Source organism: Ornithorhynchus anatinus, chromosome 7 (assembly GCF_004115215.2).
Source record: "Ornithorhynchus anatinus isolate Pmale09 chromosome 7, mOrnAna1.pri.v4, whole genome shotgun sequence".
Classification (NCBI taxonomy): Eukaryota; Metazoa; Chordata; class Mammalia; order Monotremata; family Ornithorhynchidae; genus Ornithorhynchus; species Ornithorhynchus anatinus.
The window spans coordinates 25,544,118-25,560,903 of NC_041734.1; the positions used below are offsets into that span (position 1 = coordinate 25,544,118).

The 16,786-nt window shown below is 45.6% G+C and overlaps 1 protein-coding gene across 18 annotated transcripts in view; it reads left to right on the forward strand.

Moving 5' to 3' along the window:
• The window catches only part of MAP2 (microtubule associated protein 2), a 328,607-nt gene that overhangs the window by 196,043 nt on the left and 115,778 nt on the right, over positions 1-16,786 (forward strand). The window lies entirely within an intron of this gene.

Sequence of the window (16,786 nt, forward strand, 5' to 3'; positions counted from 1 at the left end):
GAATTTCAGTTCCATAAAGGAACAGTAGGAAATTAGTGACTGGATGTTCAATGCTGAAAATCCTTATCCTTATCCCAGGATATGGAAAGCGGAGTTCAGGACAAAATAACTGTTCTGGGTACCCTGCAGTAACCACCTTGTGCATAATTAATTATAATAATTGTGGTATTTGTTAATCACAGCCTATGTTTCAAGTACTGTGCTCAGCCCTAGGGGAAGATACAGTACAATCTGATCAAACACTGGGACTCACGGTCTAAGTAGAAGGGAAATCAGTTATTCAATCCAAGTTGAAGCACAGAGAAGTGAAGTGGCTTATCCAAGGTCATGGAGCAGGCAAATGGCAGAGCTGGGAATAGAGCCCACGTGCCCTGTCTCCCAGCCCTGTGCCCTTTCTATTAGGCCATGCCACTTCTCAATTGAAAGAAGACATCCCTACCATTTTAACTTCAAATGAAAACTAAAAATATCTGTGACAGAGTCGTTGCACACTTGGTAAGATGTGTTCCTTGGGAAAAAGTCAGCACTTAGCACAGTGCTTAACACATAATAAGCCCTTAATGAATACGAAGGGTGACAATAAAAACTTTCCTCTCAGGGAAGGGCCACTGGCATTGTGGGACTGGGGAAATGTCAGCTGAGGCATTGGTGGCTGCAGCAGGGGCAGCAAGATGAGCTTCATGTGAGAAGGGACAAGAGCTGCTGTGTTCATTCACAGCCTGGAGGAAACAGAGATACTCCACCAGGGGTCCAGAGACACCCGTCAGCCCAGTGGACATGGGGAGAATTCTCCAGTTGCCCACAAACTCCCGTTAGCCTGGTGGACACAGAGAGAATTCCCCAGATACCCACAGTCACCTGTCAGCCTGGTGGACACAGGGAATTCTCCCCAGATGCCCATAGTAACCAATTCAGTCCAGTGAACACTGGGATAATCCACTAGGTGCCCACAGAGACCTGTCAGCCCAGCAGACTCAGGGAGAATCCCCCAGGTCCCCACAGGCACTATCAGCTTGGCAGACGCAGGGAGAATCCTTCAGGTGCCCCCAAACACCTGTCAGCCCGGTGGACTGAGGGAAAATCCCTCAGGTTCCTGCAGTCACCCATGACCCCAGGTGAACAGAGGGAGAATCCCCCAGGTGCTACTGCCGGGCCAGGCCAAGGGTCTGATACTGTCAGTGGGAAGCAACATAGCATAGTGGATAGAGCCCAGGCCTGGGAGTCAAAAGGTCATGGGTTCTAATCCTCCCTCTGGCACTTGTCTGCTTTGTGACCTTGGGCAAGTCAATTAACTTCTCTGTGCCTCAGTTACCTGATCTGTAAAATGGGGATTAAGACTGTGAGTCCCTTGTGGGACAGGGTCTGTGTCCAACATAATTAGCTTGTATCTACCCCAGGGCTAAGAACAGTGCTTGAAACGTAGTAAGCACTTAAGAAATGCCATAAGGGGAATGGGCAGATTTTCCACCCACTCCAACCCTGAAGCTATCTCTGTACCTCCTTTGCCATGCTCACTTGCTGCTGGGGCCATCTGCCTTGTGGGCACTCTTCAGCCTGGCACCCTGAAGCCTGGTCTTGCACCAGGGCACCCAGCCTGGTCTTTGCACAAACATCTCCAAAAGCCCCCAAACTGGGGGCAGGGGGGCAGCTCACCTTCTGTGCTGTTGGGGAATCTCTGATCAGAGCCTGTTGCCAGCCCTTTCTCAACCCCTCTCTTGAACCATGGGGGAGGGAGGAATTTAGCTAAAAAAAACCCAACAAAAGTTCTACTTGGAAATCAGTCCTACCAGAATGCCAGCATTAAAAGCAGTTATTTTCCCAGCGGGCTTCCCTGGTGATGTCCAGCTTCCTTCCAATCCAGATGAAAACCAAAGTGATGAAATATAGCTGGGACTGTAAGCTCACAAATGAGATCACCGGCTATTGCATGCACTGGGCTAGGGACTGCGGGCTGGCTGACAAGTAGTCATAGGAGTGGGGTTGAGTGAGTATGGGGTAGACTGAGTACCTCCTGCTCTCTTCTGCACTTATCCCTCTTGTTGCCATGAGCTTCCTGAAGCTTCTGCTCCAAGACTGCCTCTCCACTGCCAATTGCTGCTTGCAGGTTTTCTCCATCTTCTAGTAGATCCAGCAGGATAGTTGCAAATCTGCGGTATGTGAGCTAAAGCAGCAAACAGCAAGGCCTGAAGAAACTCTCTGAAGTCAATCAATCGGTCAATTAATTGTATTTATTTAGTTCTTACTGTGTGCGCTCAACTTACTGCCCACAATGAACTTACAAACTAGAGGGGGAGACAAATATTAATATAAATTAATGAATTGCAAAAAGGTTCAAAAGTGGTGTGGGGTTGAGGGAGGAGTGAATAAAAGGTGCAGATCCAGGTGCAAGGGCAACACAGAATGGAGTGGAAATGAGGGCTTAGTATAGGGAGGCCTTTGGGAGGAGAAGTTTTTTTAATGAAAGTTTTGAAGATGGGGAGAGCGATCATTTTTTGATGTAAAGAGGGAGGGCTATCCAGGCCAGAGGCAGAATATAGGCAAGAGTTCGACGATGAGATAGTCGATTTTGAGGTAAAGCGAGCAGTGTGACATTAGATGATTGAGGTGTGCGGCCTACCTTGTAGTAGGAAATCTAGGAGGTATAGCAGGAAGGGTTCAAAGTGATTGATTGCTTTAAAGCTGATGGTAAGGAGTTCCTGTTAGATGCGGAGGTGGATGGGCAACCACTGTGGGCTGTGTGACTGTGGGCAAGTCACTTAACTTCTCTGTGCCTCAGTTCCCTCATCTGTAAAATGGGGATTAAGACTGTGAGCCCCACGTGGGACAACCTGATTCCCCTGTGTTTACCCCAGCGCTTAGAACAGTGCTCGGCACATAGTAAGCGCTTAACAAATACCAACATTATTATTATTATTATTATTGAGGAATGGGGAAACATAGACGGAGCAGTTTTGTAGAAAAAGGATCTGGGCAGCAGTTTCTAAGCTCTTAATACAGTGCTCTGCACACAGTAAGCGCTCAATAAATATAATTGAATGAATGAATGAAGTATGAACTGAAGTGGGGAGAGACAGGAGGAAGGGAGATCATCGAGGAAGTTGATGCCATAATCAAGACAGTTAGGGTAAGTGATTGGATTAATGTGGTAGCAGTTTGGATGGAATGGAAAGCTTGTTTTAGGCAGGGAATGTGTCTGTTTGTTGTCATTTCGTACTCTCCCAAGCTCTGCATACAGTAAGCACTTGATAAATACAATTGAATCAATTGTAGTGATGTAGTGAAGGTTGAACTGACAGGATTTGGTGACACTGTATATATGGATTGAATGAGAGAGGTGAGTCAAGAATAATGCTAAGGTTACAGGCTTGTGTGATAGGGAGGATGGTGGTGCTGTCTACATTAATGGGAGAGTCAGGGAGAGGACAGGATTATACAATTAAATAATTGTATGGGGAACCTGGAAACCATTCACATGGCAAAGTACAGACAGGCATTAGTGTGGTTGTTTTCTCTTTTGTATTTTAATGAAAATACAGAAAATGGAATTCTATTGGTGTTCATTGGGAATCCTGAATCCCTTTGTGGTCTTACAAAGGGATGGTTGAATTCAGGTCCATTTCCAGAACCTTTTGTCTTAAAAATTGCCTTTTATTTTGAACAATTTTCTACCTGGGCTGGGCTGAGAGAGCTCAGGCTGATGAGTAGAATGTCACACTTGGCTCCTCTGGTGCTAACTTTCCCACTGTGCCTCAATCTCTCCTATTTCGCTGCTGATCCCTAGCTCACATTCTGCCTCTGGCTTGGAACACCCTCCCTCCTCAAATCTGAAAGACAATTACTCTTCCCCCCACTTCAAAGCCTTAGTGAAGGCACATGTCCTCCAAGAGGCCTTCCCAGACTAAACCCCGCTTTTCCTCATCTCCCATTCCCTTCTGTGGCATCCTGACTTGCTATTTTTGCTCTTCCCTCCTCCCAGCCCCTCAGCACTTATGTACATATCTTTAATTTTATTTATTTGTATTGATGTCTTTAGCCCCTCCTCTAGATTGTAAGCTTGCTGTGGGCAGGGAATGTCACTGTTTATTGTTATATTGTACTCTCCCAAGTGCTCAGTACAGTGGTCTGCACATAGCAAGCACTCAATCAATATGATTGAATGAATGAATAATCCAAATAGATTTTTTTTTAATTCAGTGCTGTAACCTGATGCAGTACACCTTGTCCTGCAAAAATACTCTTAATTTGATATTTCAGTGCTAGGAAGTATTGCAATTTTTAGAAATATTGAATGTCATTAGTAACCAGGACCTATTGTTATTCATAAGTAAGTGAATCCATTCTTATTTTGACCAAGAGCCCAAGATTTTCTGATCCATAATCAACCCTTACTTATTTTATGACTGTTGGCATTTTGATCTGTTTCCATTTTCTGAATACATACCCATTAATTTGTGATCATTACATAACTTTTCCCAGTATCCTTTTGACTCCTTCCAATATTCTACAGCCATCTTATCTCATTTGTCTTCACATCAAACTACCTTCTCCTGATGCACAAATTGATGCATTCAATACTATCTTCTCCACTGAACTGAACTCCCTTATTCCCCTGTCCCTCTGCCAGTCTTGTATCAGTCACCTGCAACCCTGGATCACCTCCACAGTACACTTTCTCCACTCCTGTGTCTGAGCTGCAGAACACCACTGGTGGAAATCCAGGCATCTCTCTGACCTTGTCCTCCCTAACTTCATTTGTATCTCCTTCAATTCAGCCCTCTTTGCTGCCCTCTCCTTCCTAATTCACTTCCATACCCACTGTTCCCTCCAGCTGTTCCAGGAATTTAACTCACTCCTCAAAACTTCGTTCCTCTATTTCTTTCCCCTAATGACATGCACACATACTTAATCAACAAAATTGAAACTACTAGGCATGATGTCCCTAAAAATCATCCTGCTCCTCTCCAACCATCACCCTCCACCCTCTTCGAATTTCCTTATCCTAGAATGCTCCCTTGATCCCACAGCTTCCTCCAGTTATCACCCCATCTCCCTCCTACCATTTCTCGCCAACTTCTTGAAAGAGTTGTTTTACGCCTGCTGTCTCCAGTTCTTCATCTCTAATTTTCTCCTAGATCCCCTCCAGTCTTTCTGCCTCCTTCACCTCTCTTAGGTACCTAAAGACCTTCTTCTCACCAAATCTGCTGGCCTTTACTCTGTCCTAATCCTCCTAGACCTCTCATCTACCTTCAATCTGTAGGGCATGCCCTTCTCCTTGAAAGTTTATCCAACCTTGGCTTCATTGACACTGTCCTCTCTTGGTTCTCCTCCTATCTCTCTGATTGCTCCTTCTCAGTTTCTTTTGCTGGCTCCTTCTCTACAGTAGGGGTTCCCCAAGGCTCAGTTCTAGGCCCCCTTCAATTCTCCCTCTATACATACTCCCCTGGAGAATTCATTCCCTCCCATGGTTTCAACTATCATCTCTAAGCAATGATTCCCAAATCTATATCTCCAGCCCCGACCTCTCTCCCCTGCAATCTCACATTTCCTCCTGCCTTTGGGACAACTCTTCTTGGATGTCCCACTGACACCTCAAATGCCTTATCTTCCCATGCAAAACCTACCCTCCCCCTATCTTTCCTATCACTGTAGACATTACCACTATCCTTCTTATCTCTCAAGGCCATAACCTTGGTGCTGTCCTCAACTCATCTCTCTCATTTCACCCACAAATTCAATCCGTCATCAAATCCTGTCAGTTCTATCTTCACATTGCCAAAGTCCTCCCTTTCTAATCCATCTCAATTGCTATCATGCTGATCCAAACACTTATCTCATCTCACCTTGACTATTGCACCAGTCTCCTTGCTGACCTCCTGGCTTCCTGTCTCTCCCTACTCCAGTCCATACTTCACTCTGCTGCATGCATCATTTTTCAACAAAAAACATTCAGTCCATGTCTCCCCACTCCTCAAGAATTTACAGTGGCTGTCCATCCACCTCTGCATCAAACTGAAACTCCTTACTATCAGCTTTAAAGCACTCAATTAGCTAGCCCCATCCTACCTCAACTCACCTATCTCCTACTATAGCCCAGCCCGCACACTTCACTTCTCTAATGCCAACCTACCCACTGTGCCCCAATCTTGCCTATCTCTCCAATGACCCCTTTCCCATGTCTTTCTCCTAGCCTGGAATCCCTCACCTTCTATATGTGCCAGACCACCACTCTCTCCACCTTCACATCTCCTCTAAGAGGCCTTCCATGATTATGCTGTCTTTTCCTCGGGTTGCTCTCCCTTCTTTGTCATCTATGCTCTTGGATCAGTGATTCTTGGACATTTGATATTCTCCCCATCCCCGACCCCACAGCACTTATGTACATATCTTTAAATTACATATTACAAATTACTGATTAGTCTATATTAATGTTTCCTCCCCCCTAAACTGTAAACTCATTATGGTCAGGGAATGTACCTGTTAACTCTGTGGTATTGTTCTCTCCCAGATGCTTAGTACAGTGCTCTGCACATAATAAGCACTCATTAAACACTTTTGATTGATTTATTGATTGATTTTTCTCTTTTATATATCAACTTCAGTCCAGATTGGGGTGTAAAACTAAATGGGTTTTGCTCAATGCAGATCCCTAGCAAATTTTACTCTACCAATGGATTATAACAGGTTAAAAAGTCAGAGGTAATACTCAGATTATACATAATAAATAATCAATCAATGGTATTCATTGAGCTCACACTGTGTTAAGAGCCCTGTACTAGTTGCTTGGGAAAAGGCAATACAGTAAAATTGGTAGGTGCTCGCCCTGACCACAAGGATGTTGCAGTCGATAGTATATATGTGCATACATCTGCCTCTGCAACAGTGATAGAAAAATATTGTGCTTAAATTCAAAAGAAGGTCTTTGCTGATCAACAATATGCTTTTTAGTATGGAAGGTAAGTTCTTGCAGAACCTGATCATATATCACTGATAGTAATTTTAAGAAAAAAATCAAAGTATGCCTCCCAGATTATGAAACTCTTTTTTTAACTACAGTCATATAATATGAAGTTGTGATAAGATCCAAAATGATCACCATTGCAGTCTATTATCTGAAGGCTTGTGTCATAAATTTTGCAAACCTGGACTTGATTGCATTGATTATCGTTTAATATATTAAAATTTTTGATGACAGAAGATCTTACCAAATGTCCATCAGGATAGCACACTGAGAAAATTCCATGACCCAACTGTAAATTTGGTGCATGAAGGAGCTTTCAGATTAGGGTCTATTAACATTTTCCTAGCGCATAGTACTTTCTAGGCATGGTTGAAGGAATTTGTAATCTGGGGTGGGGAATAGGGTGGGGAGAGGCAGACAGAACAGTGAACAATTCAACATCACAGATCAGGTTCCAGAGCAGTGTCTTCATTCATTCATTCATTCATTCATTCATTCATTCATTCAATAGTATTTATTGAGCGCTTACTATGTGCAGAGCACATACTAAGTGTTACCAAAACTAAGTGTTTGGACTGTACAAATTGGCAGATAGAGACAGTCCCTGCCCTTTGACAGGCTTACAGTCTAATCGGGGGAGACAGGCAGACAAGAACAATGGCAATAAATAGAGTCAAGGGGAAGAACATCTCATAAAAACAATGGCAAATAAATAGAATCAGGTGATGTACTTATCATTAAAAAAATAAATAAATAAATAGGATGATGAAGATATATACAGTTGAGTGGACGAGTACAGTGCTGAGGGGGTGGGACGGGAGAGGTGAAAGAGGAAAGGGAAAGCGGGGAGAAGAGGGTTTAGCTGTGGAGAGGTGAAGGGGGGAGTAGAGGGAGCAGAGGGAAAAAGGGGAGAGCTCAGTTTGAGAAGGCCTCTTGGAGGAGGTGAGCTTTAAGTAGGGATTTGAAGAGGGGAAGAGAATTAGATTGACGGAGGTGAGGAGGGAGGGCATTCCAGGACTGCAGGAGGACGTGGCCCAGGGGTCGACGGCTTGATAGGCGAGACCGAGGGACGGTGAGGAGTTGGGCGGCAGCGTGCGGAGTGGAGCATGCGGAATGGGCAGTAGAAAGAGAGAAGGGAGGAGAGGTAGGAAGGGGCAAGGTGCTGGAGAGCCTTGAAGCCTAGAGTGAGGAGTTTTTATTTTGAGCGCAGGTTGATAGGCAACCACTGGAGGTGTTTAAGAAGGGGAGTGACATTCCCAGAACGTTTTTGCAGGAAGATGAGCCGGGCAGCGGAGTGAAGAATAGACTGGAGCGGGGTGAGAGAGGAGGAAGGGAGATCAGAGAGAAGGCTGACACAGTAGTCTAGCCGGGATATAATGAGAGCCTGTAACAGTAAGGTAGACATTTGGGTGGAGAGGAAAGGGCGGATCTTGGCGTTATTGTAAAGGTGAGACCGGCAGGTCTTGGTAACGGATCGGATGTGTGGAGTGAACGAGAGAGACGAGTCCAAGATGACACCGAGGTTGCGGGCCTGAGAGACGGGAAGGATGATCGTACCATCCACGGTGATAGGGAAGTCTGGGAGAGGACCGGGCTTGGAAGGGAAGATGAAGAGCTCAGTCTTGCTCAGGTTGAGTTTTAGGTGGCGGGCAGATATCCAGGTGGAAACGTCCTGGAGGCCGGAGAAGATGCAAGCCTGAAGAGATGGGGAGAGGACAGGGGCGGAGATGTAGATCTGCGTGTCATCTGCGTAGAGATGGTAGTCAAAGCCATGCGAGCGAATGAGTTCACGAAGGGAGTGAGTGTAAATGGAGAACAGAAGAGGGCCAAGAACTGACCCCTGAGGAACTCCAACAGTTAAAGGATGGGAGGGGGAGGAGGCGCCTGTGAAGGAGACCGAGAATGACCGGCCAGAGGGATAAGAGGAGAACCAGGAGAGGACGGAGTCCGTAAAGCCAAGGTGAGATAAGATGTGGAGGAGGAGGGGATGGTCGACAGTGTCAAAGGTAGCTGAGAGGTCAAGGAGGATTAGAATGGAATAGGAGTCATTAGATTTGGCAAGAAGGAGGTCATGGGTGACCTTAGAGAGAGCAGTCTCGGTAGAGTGGAGGGGACGGAAGCCAGATTGGAGCGGGTCCAGAAGAGAATGGGAGTTAAGAAATTCCAAGCAGCAAGTGTAGACGACTCGTTCTAGGATTTTGGAAAGGAAGGGTAGTAGGGAGATAGGGCGATAACTGGAAGAGGAAGTGGGGTCGAGAGAGGGTTTTTTTAGGATGGGGGAGACATGGGCATGTTTGAAGGCAGCGGGGAAGGAGCCATTGGAGATTGAGTGGATAAAGATAGAAGTTAAGGAAGGGAGGAGGGCGGGGCGATGGTTTTTATAAGGTGAGCAGGAATGGAGTCCGAGGCGTAGGTGGAGGGGGTGGCACTTGTGAGGAAGGAGGAGATCTCCTCTGAGGATACTGCAGGGAAGGATGGGAAAGTAGGAGAGAAGGTTGGTGGGGGACAGGGGAGAGGGGAGAGTCTTGAGGCTGCTTCTCTTCCCTGCCACCAGTCATTCATTCATTCATTCATTCATTCATTCAATCGTATTTATTGAGTGCTTACTGCATGCAGAGCACTGTACTAAGCACTCGGAAAGTACAATTCAGCAATAAAGAGAGACAATCCCTGCCCACAACGGGCTTACAGTCTAGAAGGGGGGAGACAGACATCCAAACAAGCAAATGGGCATCAATAGCATCAATATAAATAAATAAAATTATAGGTATATACACATCAAAACAAGTAAACAGCCATTAATATAAATAGAATTATAGATATGTACATATATACACAAGTGCTGTGGAGTGGGGAGCTGCACCCTTCCTGCAGTGTATACATATATACACAAGTGCTGCACCCCTCCTGCAGGACTACTGAAAATAGGTAGAACTTTCATATGCATAAGAATGAACTCTGCACTTTTCAGTCACTGAAGGCTCACCTCCTCCAAGAAGCCTTCCCAGAGTAAGCCCCCCTTTTCCTCAGCTCCTTCTCTCTTCCCCATCACCCGGACTCATTCCCTTTGTTCTACCCCCCTCCCTGCCCCACAGCACTTGTGTTTATATGTACATATCTATAATTCTATTTATATTAATGGCTGTTTACTTGTTTTGATGTGCTAGGGTAGATATAAGCTAATCAGATTGGATATAGCCCATATCCCACATAGGACTCACAGTCTTAACCCCCATTTTACAGATGAGGTAACTGGGACACAGAAAAATTAAGTGACTTGCCCAACAGACAAGTGGGCACAGAGAAGCCATACTGCTTCTCGAGCTGGTAGATATGCTTCCTGCCCACAGGAGCATTTAGTCTGCCGAGGAAGACAGATGTTAAAATATATTACAGATAGGGAAAATAGACTATAAGGAGATTTACATATTTACATAAGTGTTGTGGAACTGAGATGAGAATTGTAGTACTTAAATGATCAGGGAAGTGAAGTGACTTGCCCAAGGTCACACAGCAGACAAGTGGCAGAGCTGAGATTAGAGCCCCTAACTCCCATGCCCGTGCTCTAGCCATTACATCATGCTGCTACATCCTGCCTCTGGCCTTGGATGCCCTCCCTTTTCATAACCGACAATTACCCTCCCCACTTTCACAGCCTTACTGAAGGCACATCTCCTCCAAGAGATCTTCCCTGACTGAGCCCTCCTTTCCTCTTCTCCCACTCCCTTCTGTGTTGCCTTGACTTACTCCTATTATTCATTCTCTGTCCCAGCACCACAGCACTTATGTACATATCTGTAATTTTATTTATTTATTTTAATGTCTGTCTCCCCCTCTAGACTGTAAACTCATTGTGGGTGGGAAATATGTCTGTTATATAGTGCTTTCCGAAGCACTTAATACGGTGCTCTGCACACAGTAAATGCTCAATAAATAAGATTGACAGGGTTTTCTGGAGAGAGCCAAGTCTTGTTGATGGCAAGGAAGAGCAGTGACTGCATCAGGAACGGGTTGAGGATGAAAGGGAGTTTGCCCACTACATAGTGGGGACTCCTCAGGGATGAGGTTGGGCTGAATTGGAGTGAGCGGCTGGGGTGAAGTTCTGAGGATGAGAAGTTCAGGGTGGTGGCGTAAGCAAGAGGAAAGCCATGTCCTGAGCAGAGGGTAGGGTGGTGAAATTATGGGTCCTTCAACATTTCTTGCCACCAGTCCCTTGACTTCAGAGACTGGAGTTCCCAGCCCCTGATATTGAGAGACCTAAGCTTTTAGCCCCAGCTCCTGAGAGGTGTGAGCCTGCAGGCTACCCCCGGAACATCTCTGACAGGAAGGCTTTTCTCTGCTCTATTTTACCCTGTTCCCCCATCTAGAACTCTTCTCTCCTCCCCTCCTCCCTCGATTTCACTAAATATTGCCTTCAAGCTCTACTGAAGTAACCTCCTCCCTGAAGCCTTGCCAGATTATCCTTCCACATCTAGGAGGAAGCAATGGAGTGTCAAGATATGGTCATAACTGTTACAGGTTGTGGGGCGGAAGGGGCTGGGGTATGAATACAGAAGTTCTTAGATGATGCAGACATGCTGAAGTGATAGTTGAAGGAAAATAGGACAGTGGCAAGGGGATGAGATTAATGAAGGAAGATCTCCTGGAGGAGATATGATTTCAGCAAGGTTTTGAAGAAGGGGAGAGCAGTGATGCTTTGGATAGGAAAGAGGAGCAAGTTCTAGGCAGGAAGAAGGGTGTGAGCAAGAGGTCACCGGCAAGAGAGATGAGACAGTGGCCAGTGAGTAGTTTGGCTTGAGAGGAACAAAGTGTGGGAGCTGGGATGTAAAGGGAGAAGAGTGAGGATAGGTAGAGGGGAGAAAGTTGATTGAGGCTCTTAAAGCTAATGGTCTGGAGTTTCTTCTTGGTGCAAAGATCAATAGATAATTATTCCAAGTTTTTGGTGAGTGAGGAGAAGTGTGCAAAACAATATTTTAGAAAAATGATCTGGGCAGTAGAGTGAGGTGTGGTTTGGAGAAGGGAGGGGCTGGAGGCAGGGAGGTCAGAGAGGAATTGGTGCAGTAATCTGTGCAGTAATCAGGATAAGTGCCTGAAGCATCCTGATGGTGGTGGTGGGGAGTAGAGAAGAAGGAGGAGATTCTGGAATTGTTGGAGAGTAAGAACAGAGAGGAGGAAGGGGTTGAAAGAATGGAGGAGTCAAGGGTAATGTCAACATTCTGGGTTTGAAAGGTGGGTAGGATGGTGCCATCAACTGTGAGGGGAACTTTAGGTACAGGAGAGGATTTGGGCATGTTGAGCCTAGTGGTGCTTAGGGAACCTCCCTCTTGGGGGAGGAATGAATGCATGATTACACAGAAGGAGGGATGATAAGGGAAATTTGTAAAGGTGGCAGCTTTACAACTGGTCCTTAAGGCCCAGAAGCAGGGATCTGGCCAGCCACGCCTAGCTGTTTAAAATAATAATAATAATAGTAATGTTGGTATTTGTTAAGCGCTTATTATGTGCAGAGCACTGTTCCAAGCGCTGGGGTAGATACAGGGTAATCAGGTTGTCCCATGTGGGGCTCACAGTTAATCCCCATTTTACAGATGAGGTAACTGAGACACAGAGAAGTTAAGTGACTTGCCCACAGTCACACAGCTGACAAGTGGTAGAGCCAGAATTGGAACCCATGACATCTGACTCCCAAGCCCAGGCTCAAGTGTCTTTATTCAGCCACTTGTGTTCACAATATCAGAGAAGCAGAAACATACACAAAGGGACAGGATCGCTAATACTCAGCATTCTGGCTCATTAAAGCCACTCGGAGTCACCTCGTTTATCAGGAAGACACTCATTACAACATGGCCCAGTGGCCGGGTTCACGTGATTATCCAGTATGGTCACCTTCAGAGTAAAACTCATGAGAGTCAGGTCCAAGCCACCAGGCTCACCTAGGGCCAACAGTGCTAACCGCAGAAGCGAATTAAACATCGAGCACCAGGTCCTTAAGGGACACTCTTAGAGGTCAATTATGCATGCTCCAGACCCAAGAAGGACACCCAGCTGTATTCTAGGTCAGCAGCAGCAAGACTTACTCATTTCCTTAGTGGGTTCCTCATGGCATTACTGGTCCTGGCCTTCACAAAGCGAGTGTTCTACACTCAGGGTAGGGATGAGTGTCAGCACGCTCATCCCGCTACGATGAGCTTTCTTGTAGGCCCCAATTTTTATTGGTATTTAGCCCACCTACACTTCCCACTCAGGTGGTGCACTGGAGGGCAAACTCTTGGCTAATCAGGGCAGGCATGGTCAAATATCACCTTTCTGGGGACCCTCTCCTTTGTTATCAGCAATACCAGTCAAAAGTTGCTCCACTGATCTGCTTATCAGGGGGTTGTGATGTGCTCACTTGGGATGAGTGGCGACTTGGCAGACAAAAATGGAGTTGGTCTGGTCAAGCCCAGCCCGACACTCAGTTGAAGCAGTGGGAGTAGATGAGCTGCCTGAGGCAGTGAATGTAGACTAAGAAGACAAGGAAACCTCCCTCAAACCGATCCTTGAGGGATCCCCACAGTTATGGACTAAGAGTGGAGTAAGGGCCACAAAAGAGACTGCGGTAAGAGGAGAACCAGGAGAGGAGAACTAGGAGAGACCTTTGAAAAACCAAGGTCTGGTGGTGTTTCCAGGAAAGGAAGTGTTCATTCATTCATGCATTCAATCGTATTACTGAGTGCTTAGTGTGTGCAGTACACTGTACTAAGCACTTGGGAAGTTTAATTCAGCAACAAATAGAGACAATTCCTGCCCACAATAAGCTCACAGACTAGAAGGGGGGAGATAGACATCAAAACAAGTGAACAGTCATCAATAGCATCAATTTAAATAAATAGAATGATAGATATATGCACATAATAAAATAAACAGAATTATATATATGTACATACATACACACAAGTGCTGTGGGGCAGGGAGGGGGGTAGAGCAGAGGCAGTGAGTGGGGGCGATGGGGAGGGGAGGGAGAGGAGAGGAAAAGGGAGGCACATTGTTCCACAGTTCTACAGTGTTGAAGGCAGATGAGATGTAGAAGAGGGTTAGGATGGAGTAGAGAAAAGTGTGGCCTAGTAGAAAGAGCACGGGCCTGGGAGTCTAATCCCTGCTCCACCACTGTGTATCCCTGGGAAAGTCACTTCTCTTTGCCTCAGTTTTCTCATCTTTGAAGTAGGGATTCAATACCTGTTCTCCCTTCCCACTTAGACTGTGAGTCCAGGTGGAACAGGGACTGTGTCCAACCTGATTATCTTCTATCTGCCCCAGTGCTTAGTGTAGGTTTAGTGCTTACCAAATACCACAATAATTAGTGGTAGTAGAAGTAGTAATACTAGTAGTAGTAGTACTAATTACCACAATAATTAGTAATAGTAGTAGTAGTACAGTTGTGGTAGGGTACATTGGTGGCCTTGGAAAGAGGAGTCCCAGTGGAACGAATAGGGTGGAAATTGTGTTATAGAGAGTAGAGGATGACATTGGAGAAGAGGAAGTGGAGGCAGCAGGTCTAAACAACCCATTCAGGGAGTTTGGGGCGATAGTGGAGTAGTGAGGAGTGGTCAAAAGAAGATTATTTTTAGGATAATGAGTCCTACACATGTTTGAAGGCAAATGGGGAGGAGCCATCTGCGAGTGAATGGTTGTGAAGATGTCAGTAAGGGAGGGGAAAAAATCAGGTGCTGTAGCTTTTATAAGGACTTTACAAGAAGCAGAGTTTTTATATGGGATGAAGGGATGGGATGAGAGACTCAGGTGGAGGAGATGTAGGTTTCTAAAGCTCGTGTTCGATTTTGACTTATGGGATGGCAGAGAAAGATGTGAGAGTGGGAGACGGGGCAGGATGGAGCTGGGGAGGTGAGGGAAAGATTTTATGGACGTCACACCTGATGGCTTTGATTTTGCCAACAAAGTAAATGACAAAATCATTAAGGCTGAAGTAAGCATAAGTTGATGCCAGCAGTACCAGATGCTAGAGATCCGTTTGGGGTTTTATGTCCCTCTCCCTTAGCTTTATCTGTTTGAATTTGTTTTCATTCCTGCCTCCTCCAAAGATGGAAGCAGCCTGAGGGCAGGACTGGTGTCTGGGATTCATCCCAGGAACCGGTACTCATAGTGGAGGCCCAGTCAAGGGCTGGTGCTGTCTGGAACTGCCTTTGACCTACCTGTGTTTTGATTCACAGTTCCACTGTCCAAAATGTCCCTTCCATCATTTAAAGGAATTAGGTGGGAAGTGAGGTGTAAAGTGGGGCTTTTATGGTCCTATAGAGAATGAAACATGCAGTGTATACGTGCTCCAGAGATTTTCCTGTGGAAGTACTGTGGCATCGCTATAATTAGCAGACTAAAATCATATAAGGCATACTATCTGGCATATTTCTTCTTTGCAAGGACATGAGAATGAAGCAGCAACAGGAGGCATTTTACAATGGGACAAATTTGGAAGAGGGAATCAATAATGGCTTTTTACGATGTTATGGTTTTCTGAATTTTGGGACATGCTAGTTTCTTAGCTTCCAAACCTGGACTTACCTGAGGACAAACTGAGGGATCCTCAGGCTTCATCTGGTGGAAAAGAATCCAGAGGATTTCCTTTCTAAAATCTATTTATACTTGGCAATGGCTTTCATGGTATCCATGATTCGCACACTGGACTAGGTTGAAAGCTTTAGCTCCAGAGTGCTCGTGAGCACCCCTCACAACTGCAAATCTCAGATAGGCCCAACCCTTCTCATTTCATGGATCCAGGCAGCCACTCCACAGAGCTGGTAATTAGTTTATTTGAAATTCCCCCGTGTTGGAAGGGTAGGTAGAATCGATGCTGGCTGGGCTAGGCCTGGTCTCTCTAGAGTCTGCTTAAGAGAATTAATTACTGGAACGCGGTGTGCGGTGTGTTCCTCAGAGAGGAGAGGCCGTTGGAGAGAGTGCGGTGGTCTATTCAGTAGCTGCTATCCAATTTCAACCCTCATTCTCCTGGGTATTTCATTTATGGAGGAGATCATTGGAGGAAAGCTAAGAAGGATGGTGAACAGGCGTCCATATCTGCCCCGCCATGCGTCAACGACCCACGATGAATAGGATCAGATTATGTAATATATAGCTTTCCTATCTACCATCCATAGGCTTGGAAACATTACTCAGTGCTCCCAGAATACAGTCAAGAGATCAGGGTTCATGACTGTGATTTGGACAAGTCATGTTGAGGTGGAGAGGCTGTATGGGCTTCAGGCAGAGACCCAAAACCCAAGTGAAAGAAGGAGATGGGGCAGTCAAGAAAGTGGGAAGAGAAGAGAGAGAATGGAGATGGGAGATGGATTTTAGTTGATGTTGGAAGAGGAGAGACTGGGCTGGTGGACTCAGGGAGGGTGGCTGTGGGGCAAAAAAAATGGGAATTTTGTTTTCATGGACAGGATGACAATTGGGTGGACCAGGGGGCAGGGGAAGGGTGGAGTGAAGAGCCAAGAAGTGGGCTGTGCAACAGTGGACATTTCATGAAAAAGAAATGCAATTAATTCATTCAATTCATTCATTCAATAGTATTTATTGAGCACTTACTATGTGCAGAGTACTGTACTAAGTGCTTGGAATGGACAATTCTTGTGCGGCTTTCCATTTTTCACTTCTGCATATTATGTTTTTAAAACGTGAAGTGTAGGAAAAAAATCTTGGTGTAATTTTCTATTTAAAACTTAAACCAAACAGAGCTCTTTGGATTTCTTATAAACATGAAAAGCTGAGTCCAGAAAGATATCAGAAGGGCCAGTGGATTTGTGGTAAAATAGGTGTCTTAGCCTCAATCACCGG